General features: G+C 40.6%; 1 protein-coding gene across 2 annotated transcripts in view; it reads left to right on the top strand.

The window, feature by feature from the left end:
- Positions 1 to 7,594: 7,594 nt before the first annotated feature.
- LOC138072305 (lysozyme C, kidney isozyme) overlaps positions 7,595 to 10,589 on the top strand; it is a 55,515-nt gene continuing 52,520 nt past the window's right edge. For both annotated transcript variants that reach the window (XM_068963415.1, XM_068963414.1), the window contains exon 1: positions 7,595 to 7,738. The gene's annotated coding sequence lies outside the window, so the exon portion shown is untranslated. The remainder of the gene's footprint in view (positions 7,739 to 10,589) is intronic.

The raw sequence follows: 10,589 nt of genomic DNA, 5'->3' as shown, positions 1-10,589 counted from the left end.
CTTCTTTGTAGTTTTTCTAGATTTTTTTTCTTATTGTTAGAATACATCCTTCTCCTGGGGACTTACTGTAATCAACTACTTTCATCTATATCTTTAATTATATTGCTTCATCTACTCTAGTTATAAGCTAGTCTTTCTGGCCAGGAATGATGATGGTGATGGTGATAGTGATGATGATAATAACAACACATTGAGGAGAAAAGACATTTTATTTTATTTTATTTTTTTTTCCACTGGTTTAAGCTACTTTTATTTATTTTATTTATTTTTTTATTATTTTTTTATTTTTTTAATTTTAAAATCTTAGACATTTTAAAATGCACTTCCTTTGTGCCAGGCACTCCTGAAGCACTTTGAATGTATTAACCATTGTGGCCTCAAAAAATGCCATGATATGTGAGTGAAAGTCACTTAGTCGTGTCTGACTCTTTGCGACCCCATGAACTATACAGTCCATGGAATAATTCCCTAGGCCAGAATACTGGAATGGGTTGGGTAGCCTTTCCCTTCTCCAGGGGATATTCCCAAGCCAGGGGTCGAACCCAGGTCTCCCACATTAAAGGTGGATTCTTTACCAGCTGAGCCACAAGGGAAGCTCAAGAACATTGGGGTGGGTAGCCTATCCCTTCTCCAGCAGATCTTCCCAACCCAGGGAGAAGGGATAGGCTAGATATACTAGATATAGGTACCATTATGTTCATCTCCAGGCTTCCTTCATAGCTTAGTTGGTAAATCATCTGCCTGCAATGCAGGAAATCGGGTTTGATTCCTGGGTCGGGAAGATCCTCTGGAGAAGGAAATGACAACCCACTCCAGTATTCCTGCCTGGAGAATCCCATGGACAGAGGAGCCTGGAGGGCACAGCAAGAGTTGGGCATGACTTAGTGACTAAGCCACCACCATTTTCATCTCCAGTTTACAGGTAAGAACAGAGGCACAGACTGATTAAATAAGTTGGTCAGTGCATATAGAGAGAAGAGGTGGGGCCTGAAGTCACACTTAGGCTGCCTGGTACTGCTGCCTGTGCTCTTGTGCACTGAATAGGCTGCTGCATGAAAGTGGCTGTGCATTTTCATGCAATCTGAATGGAACTTTTTTGATTTTACTGTTTCATTGCCTAAAGGATGTTTTTATTTCCTTACTTCTGGGTTATGATAAGTGTGAGCAGAGGCACAATTTTTTTTTGTAGCTGCCAAATACTGAAAATATAATGATTATATTTTCAGAAGCACATAGCAGGAGCACATGGCCCATTAATGGATGTTTGTGTCAATTTCAAGGTTAAAAGACAGTCTAGAACTGGCTAATAAGGTTAGAAACATGAAATGTGCAAATATTTTTAATATTTTCTTGGTTTGTGGAACAAGAGTGTTTGAGATTATATTGTGTATGTGTATATATAGTGTCTGTATGTGTGTGCTTATTCACTCAGTTGTGTCTGACTCTTTGTAGCCCCATGGACTGTAGCCTGCCAGGTTCCTCTTTCCATGGAATTTTCCAGGCAAAAATAACTGGAGTGGGTTGCCATTCCTTACTCCAGGGATCTTCCCAACCCAGGGTTTGAACCTGAGTCTCTTGTAAATCCTACACTGGCAGGCGGATTCTTTAGCACTAGCACTACCTGGAAAGACCGTATATAGTGTCCATCCTTAAAGTAAGTTCATCTGTCATCCCTGAGCTCCCACATATCTGATAACTGATATGGTAATTAAGGCAAAAAACCTTGGGAGAATAAAGGAAACTTTGTAGTGTGCTCCCTAAAATTCCAGCATTTTTGAGTGACAGAGAGAACTCTATCTATATGGTTGATTTTGGCCTGTCCATGGCAACCCACTCCAGTATTCTTGCCTGGATAATCCCATGGACAGAGGACCCTGGTGGGCTAGAGTCCATGGGATTGCAGAGAGTCGGACACGGCTGAAGTGACTTAGCATGCACACACCAATAGCAACATAAAAACTGCACTATACTTTTTGGTGAAGTTTTATTTGACTATTATACAATAGCTCAGTTGGTAAAGAATCCTCCTGCAATGCAGGAGAGTCTAGTTCAATTCCTGGGCTGGGAAGATCCCCTGGAGAAGGGATAGGCTACCCACTCCAGTATTCTTGGGTTTCCCTTGTGGCTCAGCTGGTGAAGAATCTGCCTGCTGTGCAGGAGACCTGGGTTCGATCCCTGGGCAGGGAAGATCCCCTGGAGAAGGGAAAGGCTACCCACTCCAGTATTCTGGCCTGGAGAATTTCATGGACTATACAGTCGATGAGGTCACAAAGAGTCGGACACAATTGAGCGACTTTCACTTTCACATTATACAATACTTTATTTTTCCCTTCAGTTCAGTTCAGTTCAGTCGCTCAGTCGTGTCCGACTCTTTGCGACCCCATGAATCGCAGCGCACCAGGCCTCCCTGTCCATCACCAACTCCCGGAGTTCACTCAGACTCACGTCCATCAAGTCAGTGATGCTATCCAGCCATCTCATCCTCTGTCGTCCCCTTCTCCTCCTGCCCCCAATCCCTCCCAGCATCAGAGTCTTGTCCAATGAGTCAACTCTTCACATGAGGTGGCCAAAGTACTGGAGTTTCAGCTTTAGCATAATTCTTTCCAAAGGACACTCAGGGCTGATCTCCTTTAGAATGGACTGGTTGGATCTCCTTGCAGTCCAAGGGACTCTGGAGTCTTAACAAAAAAAAAAAAAAAAAAAAGGAAAATTAAGGGGCACCTTTTATTCCTGTATTATCCTAACACAATTTCCCCATTAAGCTATGTGGAATTGCAATATATCCACCCAAAGAAAATGCAAAGCTCGTTATAAAGAATGTGAGTATTAAAAACTGGAATAATGATGCTAACTTGGAACTGCAGAAATCACAGGCCTCATAATCATTAATTTTACATGTTTCAAATAGTGTGCACTATTGCCTTTCTGAAGCAGGGCTTCATGAGCTATGATGAAGACGACCAAATGAAATCTTTCTGAATGGTTTATACATAAACATCTTCTTCAGTTTAGGGCTATGGTCAAAGTTTATGAAGCCATTCTTCATCTCCTTATTGACTTTAGGTTTTTGTTTTTTACCAGAAAATCCATTGTATTATTTTTTTCAGCTCTCATTTGCCTTATGAATCTTTTTGTTGTTGATTTCATGTATTTTTATCAATAGAAATAATTTTGAAAGGCTACTTATTTGTGTATTTTATGATTGTGTGAATTTTATCATTTATGGGTAAGATTAGAACATTTCCTTTAAATAAAACCATTTTGGTTACATAATCTTTCATAAATAAATAAAATGCACTTAAATATAAAATGCTTTAATGTGTCATACTGGTTCACAGTGGGTTTAGGAATATACTTGCTTTCTTTAGCAAGGACCACCCTTATCTACGGCATATGGGGAAGAGTGATCCTTGGTAGTAAGCTGTTTCCCAGAACACAAAATGGTGAGGGATTTCTTTATTGTCACTCTTTTTCATGAGCTCATGTCTCAGGTGAAGTTCAACTTTGTCAAATGTTACTGGAATTTGAAATAATCTATAAGGAAATGGATCAGTGTTCTAATAATATGTGGAAGAAATGATCTTGCCAAGAGACGATGTGACTAACCTTTTAAAAATCCCCTTTAATTTGTCAAGCTTGAAAACAATTCATGATACACCACATTTGCATAAGAAGTAGTCCACAGAAGTTATTCAGTCTCCAAGTTGTCCATTTGTCCCAATTTCCTTTTTAAATATGGACAAGGAAGAACCTCAGATAGTTCTGAGCCTCGGATCATGGAGAACAAGGAAAGAGGGGGTATATCCATGAATCTTGGGCTATTTAAGAAACTTTCTTGCCCTCAAAGTAGGAGGTCTCCACAGTTGCTGTGCTGACATCTTCCATTTGAAACTGGTTTCCATGGTGAGTATCCGTGTGGGCAGCTGCTTCACTCTTATTTAGCGGTTAATCTGTAGAAAACTGCAGATAGATTGTTCTTTCAGGCCTTAGGCCACTGGACCCGAGAAGCCAGGAATGGACATGAATAAGAGGACTGTGAATCTTCTGGACATCCGGGGCTTTGAGTTGAATGGAGAGTATGAAGTGGATATTGGGTTGCCTGCCTTGGGCAAATGGAGAGTGTGTACAGTGTTTGGCAGGAAGGATATGGATAGTTGAGGGCAAGAAAAGCTAACTGGCAAATATGACAAACTCTCCACCATAAGACTCCTCTTCCATAAAGTTTGTTGCTGGAAAGTGACTTCTCAGCTAGATAGTCTTGCTCTCACTACTCTCTCTGCATATAACTGGTGCCATGTGACTGGCACTCGACAGTGGAATATGAGTGAATTGTGTTCTTCCAGGCTTGGCCTGTGCAAATCCTCCCCCACATGATCTTCTCTCTCCCCTCGTTTGCCGGCTGGATACCAGTGCCTGACATGCCCTTGCAAGCCTCTTTTTGAAGATAGTTTTAACCTGTAAGAAACAGAGTCCTCCATGGCAACCTATTACAGTTAGACTTTATGCCTTTGAAGAATCAACATGTTTTATGATAAATTAGTGTAATGTGGAAGTTTACTTATTACAGTAGGCATATTTACCTTTATATAGATCATCTTAATTTATGTATGATAATATTAATATATGATCATCTCAGTTTGTGTCTGATAGTGTTAGATATTGAGATACCCACTTTCCTTTTTTTGAAGGGGCAGAAAAAGCGGGAGTCTTTTATTGTATAAAGTTTTGTTCCCATTTATGAGATATAGACTTGTATTATAAAAGAATGGGAAAAAAAAAACAAACTCTTTAGTGTGGAGAGTATACCAGTGTCCAAAACTTGAAAGAAAATGAAAAAAAAAAAAAAAAAAAGCTGGTCTCTATATGTATGTCGATGGCAGAAGGAGGGAAAGGGGCTAATGTGTATCCAGAATATATTAGATGGCAGCAGTTGGATTACATGCTTTAATTACATCTCCTTTCTAAGAAATACCAGACTTCATACAGATGAGAAAATCTAGGCTCAGAGAAGTTAATAACTTTTACAAGTTCAAAATATGACTAAGAGGTCAAATCAGTTTCCAAACTCAAAATTCATTTCACTTTTTGACTACACCATGTTGCTTCCAGATAAAATTTTCCAGTTATCTTGTATAGCATTTCTTTTCTTTCATCATCATAATCCTTGTCATTGTCATTGTCTTCATCACCATCAGTAGCAACCGTTTTATTGTGACTATTATCACTGTCGTTATAATCCCACTTAGTGTTTAGTATGCACCTGCTGCATGACCAGGCCTAGACTAGATACTTGTCATGAACTATCTCTAACCCTTCTTATCAACTTGTTTTTATCCCACTTATCATTTGTTCAGCCCCTTTTGTGTGTCAACAACTAGACCAGATGCTTGGCGTATGTTATCTCCAACCTCACAACAGCCCTTTGAGTAATTCTTTGTGTAATAAGAAAATAATTCTTATTTCTGTTTTCTGGAATCAGAAACTCAAGTTTGGGGAGACTGAGAAACCAATCCAGAATTCACACCCTCTGGAACAGGTGGGTTCATCTGGGTTCTTTGGCGCAGAACCAGGATAGTATTCATTACTCCTCCACATGTGTAGTATAGCGTGTTCTCTCTCTCTCACACATTGCATTATTTCATCTCAAGAATTTCATGAAGAATTCTTAACATAGGTAATTCTTAAAGGAGAGCATATTGAGTCGCATTAGGGGCCTTGACTCAAAGCTCAGCTTGTCCTGGTGGAAGATCTAAGGCTTGAATCTACCTCTCATTGCAGTGCTCTTTCCTCCCACTTCACAAGGCCTACTTTCAATGGCAGCTTCTACGAGCTGAACAATGGAGTCCCACTGTTCATAGAACCAAGGATCAAATGTAGTCGCTCAGTCTTATCTGACTCTTTGCCACCCCATGGACTGTAGCCTGCCAGGCCCCTCTGTCCATGGAATTCTCTAGGCAAGAGTACTGGAATGAATTGCCATTTCCTTCTCCAGGGGATCTTCCCAACCCAAGAACTGACCCTGAGTCTGCCACATTGCAGGCAGTTTCTTTACCATCTGAGCCACAAGGGAAGCCCCCACTGTTCATACACACATGCAGATGGTAACCAAAAAGTCCCACCGATCATACTTTTGAAGCTAAGCTTTGCATCTGTTGTTTGGAGAAGATGACTTTTCAAAGAAGCATCATTTACTGTATTCTCTATAAGACAGAGTTTAATTAATGTTTTTTGGAGGGAGTTTCTAGTTAGAGATTATTAATTTTACCCAGGTATAAAAGGTGGAGATAAAGTAAATATTAGAAAAAGAAGTATACTTTTCACGGTCATAAAACACCTTGTTAATGTTTTTATTATTTACTTTAGCTGCTCACAACTATATATAATGGCCCATAGAACCAGAACAGAACGGGACCAGAACCTGAGTGGGCTATGGGTAAGCTCAGTATATACTGCTGACTAGGAGTGTAAGGAAAGTGAAAGTGAAGTTGCTCAGTCGTGTCTGACTCTTTGTGACCCCAAGGACTGTAGCCTATCAGGCTCCTCTGTCCATGGGATTTTCCAGGCGAGAGTGCTGGAGTGGATTGCCATTTCCTTCTCCAGGGGATCTTCCCAACCTAGGAATTGAACCTGGGTCTTCTGCATTGCAGGCAGATGTTTTACTGTCTGAGCCACCAGGGAAACCTTACAGGTAGTGTAAGGAAGTGGAGGCCTGTTCATTCTCAACCACTTTTGAAACAAAAAGTTGCTTCTTCAGACTGTGTCTCAAAAACGTTTTATTTTTTTTTTATTTTTTATTTTTTTTTAATTTTAAAATCTTTAATTCTTACATGTGTTCCCAAACATGAACCCCCCTCCCACCTCCCTCCCCATAACATCTCAGTGGGTCATCCCCATGCACCAACCCCAAGCATGCTGTATCCTGCGTCAGACATAGACTGGCGATTCAATTCTTACATGATAGTATACATGGTAGAATGCCATTCTCCAAAATCATCCCACCCTCTCCCTCTTCCTCTGAGTCCAAAAGCCCATTATACACAGCTGTGTCTTTTTTCCTGTCTTGCATACAGGGTCGTCATTGCCATCTTTCTAAATTCCATATTATATATGTGTTAGTATACTGTATTGGTGTTTTTCTTTCTGGCTTCCTTCACTCTGTATAATCGGCTCCAGTTTCATCCATCTCATCAGAACTGATTCAAATGAATTCTTTTTAATGGCTGAGTAATACTGCATTGTGTATATGTACCACTGCTTTCTTATCCATTCATCTGCTGATGGACATCTAGGTTGTTTCCATGTCCTGGCTATTATAAACAGTGCTGCGATGAACATTGGGGTACATGTGTCTCTTTCAATTCTGGTTTCCTTGGTGTGTATGCCCAGCAGTGGGATTGCTGGGTCATAAGGTAGTTCTATTTGCAATTTTTTAAGGAATCTCCACACTGTTCTCCATAGTGGCTGTACTAGTTTGCATTCCCACCAACAGTGTAGGAGGGTTCCCTTTTCTCCACACCCTCTCCAGCATTTATTGCTTGCAGATTTTTGGATCGCAGCCATTCTGACTGGTGTGAAGTGGTATAAAGATGGCGGAGGAATAGGACGGGAAGACCACTTTCTCCCTCACAAATTCCTCAAGAGAACATTTCAACGCTGAGCAAACTCCACAAAACAACTTCTGTAGGCTGGCAGAGGACATCAGGCAACCAGAAAAGCAGACCATTGTCTTCAAAAACAGGTAGGAAAAAATATAAAAGACGAAAAAGGAGACAAAGGAGGTGGGGAGGGAGCTCCGTCCCGGGAAGGGAATTTTAAGAAGAGAGGTTTCCAAACACCAGGAAACACTCTCCCTGCCGAGTCTGTGGCGAGTCTTGGAAACACAGAGGGCAACATAACAGGAAGGAAAAAATAGAGAAATAATTAAAACCAAGAGATTACAAGCCCAACAGTAACTCCCCCAGCGGAAAAGCAGCACAGACGCCTGCATCCGCCATTGGGAAGTGGGGGCAGGGCAGGGACGCGCAGGAGGAACGGGCTGCAGTGCTTTGTAAGAGTCGGGCAGGAACGCCCCACGCGCAACCAGAACGATCTAACTTGGGCTAGCAAACCAGCCTGTGTGATAGCTACCGCACGAAAAGCTCGAACATAAGACACCGCCAGGACCGAGCACAGAACGAAGGACGGAACGGAAAAGCCGGCTGCAGACCATCCCCCGCCGGGGATAGGCAGCCAGAGCCGTAAGGACTGGAAAGGGGCAATTGCAGACCCGGAGAGACTTTACCTACCTAACTGCAAGCAGGCTTCTTTGCTAAGACTTCTGGGGGTGCTGGACAGTCACCATCTGCCTCACGGGGGCTGCCAGCGGTCCACCCAGAAAGCTGAGCAGCAGCGGCAGAAAAGGTGACAAACCGCGGCGATCGCGCTCGCCAAACTCCTGAGCTACTCGGACCTGGGAAGGGCACAAAGCGCAGTCCCAGCCGAATCTGTGCCTCTGAGGGCTGCCTGAGCGCCGAACCTGAGCGGCTTGGACCGGGGAAGTACACGCAGCCTAGGGCCGGCCCCAGCTGTAGCTCTTGACAGTCCTCTGATGTTCCCCTCCTAACCTTGTCGAGAAAGTTAAGGAAGTGCAGTTTATTTAAAATGTTGTGTTTAATTTCTGTTATATAGCAAACTGACTCAGATATATATATATATATATATATATATATATATGCATATATATATGTTCATCTTAATATTCTTTCCCATTTGATTTATCTCAGATACTGAGAATAGTTCCCTGTGCTATCCTATAGGACCGTATTGTTTATCCATTTATTTATATATACTTTTCATCTGTTAACCCAAAGTCCCAGTCCTTCCCTCCCCTACCTCTCCTCTCCGTTGACAACCACAAGTCTGTACTCTGTATCTAAGTTGATTTTGGTTATTAGATATGTGAATTTGTGTCATATTTTAGATTCCACGTATAAGTGAGAGTATATGATATTTGTCTTTCTCTTTCTGACTTCACTTATAATCTAGGTCCATCCATGTTGCTGCAGATGGCATTATTGCATTCTTTTTTATGGCTGAGTAGTCTTCCGTTGTATACACACCACATCTTTATCCATTTATCTGTCAATGGACCTTTAGGTAGTGTCCATGTTTGGCTCCTGTAAACAGAGCTATCCGTGGATGTTCAGGCTGTCTCCATGTCTTTGCTGTTGTGAATAAAGATGCTGTGAACACAGAGGTGCAGGCATCTTCTTGAATTATAGTTGTGTCTGGGTTTATGCCCAGGAGTGGGATTGCTGGATCATACGGTAACTCTATTTTTAGTTTTTTGTGGAACTTCTATACTGTTTTCCATAGTGACTGCACAAATGTATATTTCCACCAACAATGTAAGCGAGTTCCCTTTTTTTCACATGCTCTCCAGCATTTATTGTTTGTGGACTTTTGTATGATGGTCATTCTGACTAGTATGAGGTGATACCTTGTTTTAGTTTTGATTTGCATCTCTGTAATAATTAGCGCTGATGAGCATCTTTTCATGTGTCTGTTAGCCATATGTTTGTCTTCTCTGGAAAAATGTCTATTAAGGTCTTCTGCCCACTTTTCAATTGGATTGGTTGTTTATTTGTTACTGAATTGTAGAAGCAATCTGTTTATTTTGGAAGCTAAGCCCTTGTTGGTTGTATCATTTGCAAATGGTTTCTACCAGTCTATAGGATTAGACCTGAGTTTTGAATCATGACTCTGCCATGTATTATATATGTCATATGGGACAAAGCTTTCTCAGTGTCATCTTCAACGTCCATACAAACAACAGGATCAATAATCCTTCCCTTCCAAAATTGTGTGGACCTTGGCAAGTTTGCTCAAAATAGGCACTCAAAAATGAAAGAAAATATTTCTAAGTAAGTTGGGTCACCCAACCAGAGGCAAAATTTGTCACCTTTAAGTGAATTTTCTTATTAGGTCATGTTATCTTAATAACCTATGGGAAATGTTAAAAGACTAGAATTTGTCGGAACAAACACATTTTTGCATGCTTCTGGGAAAGTAAGTCAGATAAATAAATGAACCATCTGATTTGACACTTCAGCTCTGAAATGGGGCAGAAGAGAGTTTAAAAAGTTTTTTGGACTTAGAATCAATGCTTTGAAAGGCACTTAACCAACTGTAAATACATAAACCCCTTTTGGGAGGGCAAGCTGGTCGTATCTTCAGAAGCCTTAGAAATACCATAAACTTTGAGTAGTAAGTCTATTCCAAGAAATCCATCCCAGAGAAACCAACAATCAGAGATACTCAGTCAAAAACTTACATATAATACTGTTTATAATTTTTTTTTAATAATAATGAAAAATTGGATGCAATTTAAGTGTCTAACAATAGGAGATTAGTTAAATATGTGGTATTTTTTCTTTAAAATAATCTATTATGAAGCCATTAAAATGTATTTTCAAGTAATGTTTGATGACATAGAAAATGCTCAAATATAAATTTAAGTGAAAAAGGAGAATATAAAGCTAAATTTACAATGTGATGCCAATTTTGTAAAATTGAATATTTAACATAATTATTTTTATTCAACTTAAAAG

The sequence above is a fragment of the Capricornis sumatraensis genome, unplaced genomic scaffold, assembly GCF_032405125.1.
Source record: "Capricornis sumatraensis isolate serow.1 unplaced genomic scaffold, serow.2 scaffold1, whole genome shotgun sequence".
Classification (NCBI taxonomy): domain Eukaryota; kingdom Metazoa; phylum Chordata; class Mammalia; order Artiodactyla; family Bovidae; genus Capricornis; species Capricornis sumatraensis.
Note: the sequence above shows the minus strand (reverse complement) of the source record. Positions and strands in the feature narration are given on the sequence as shown.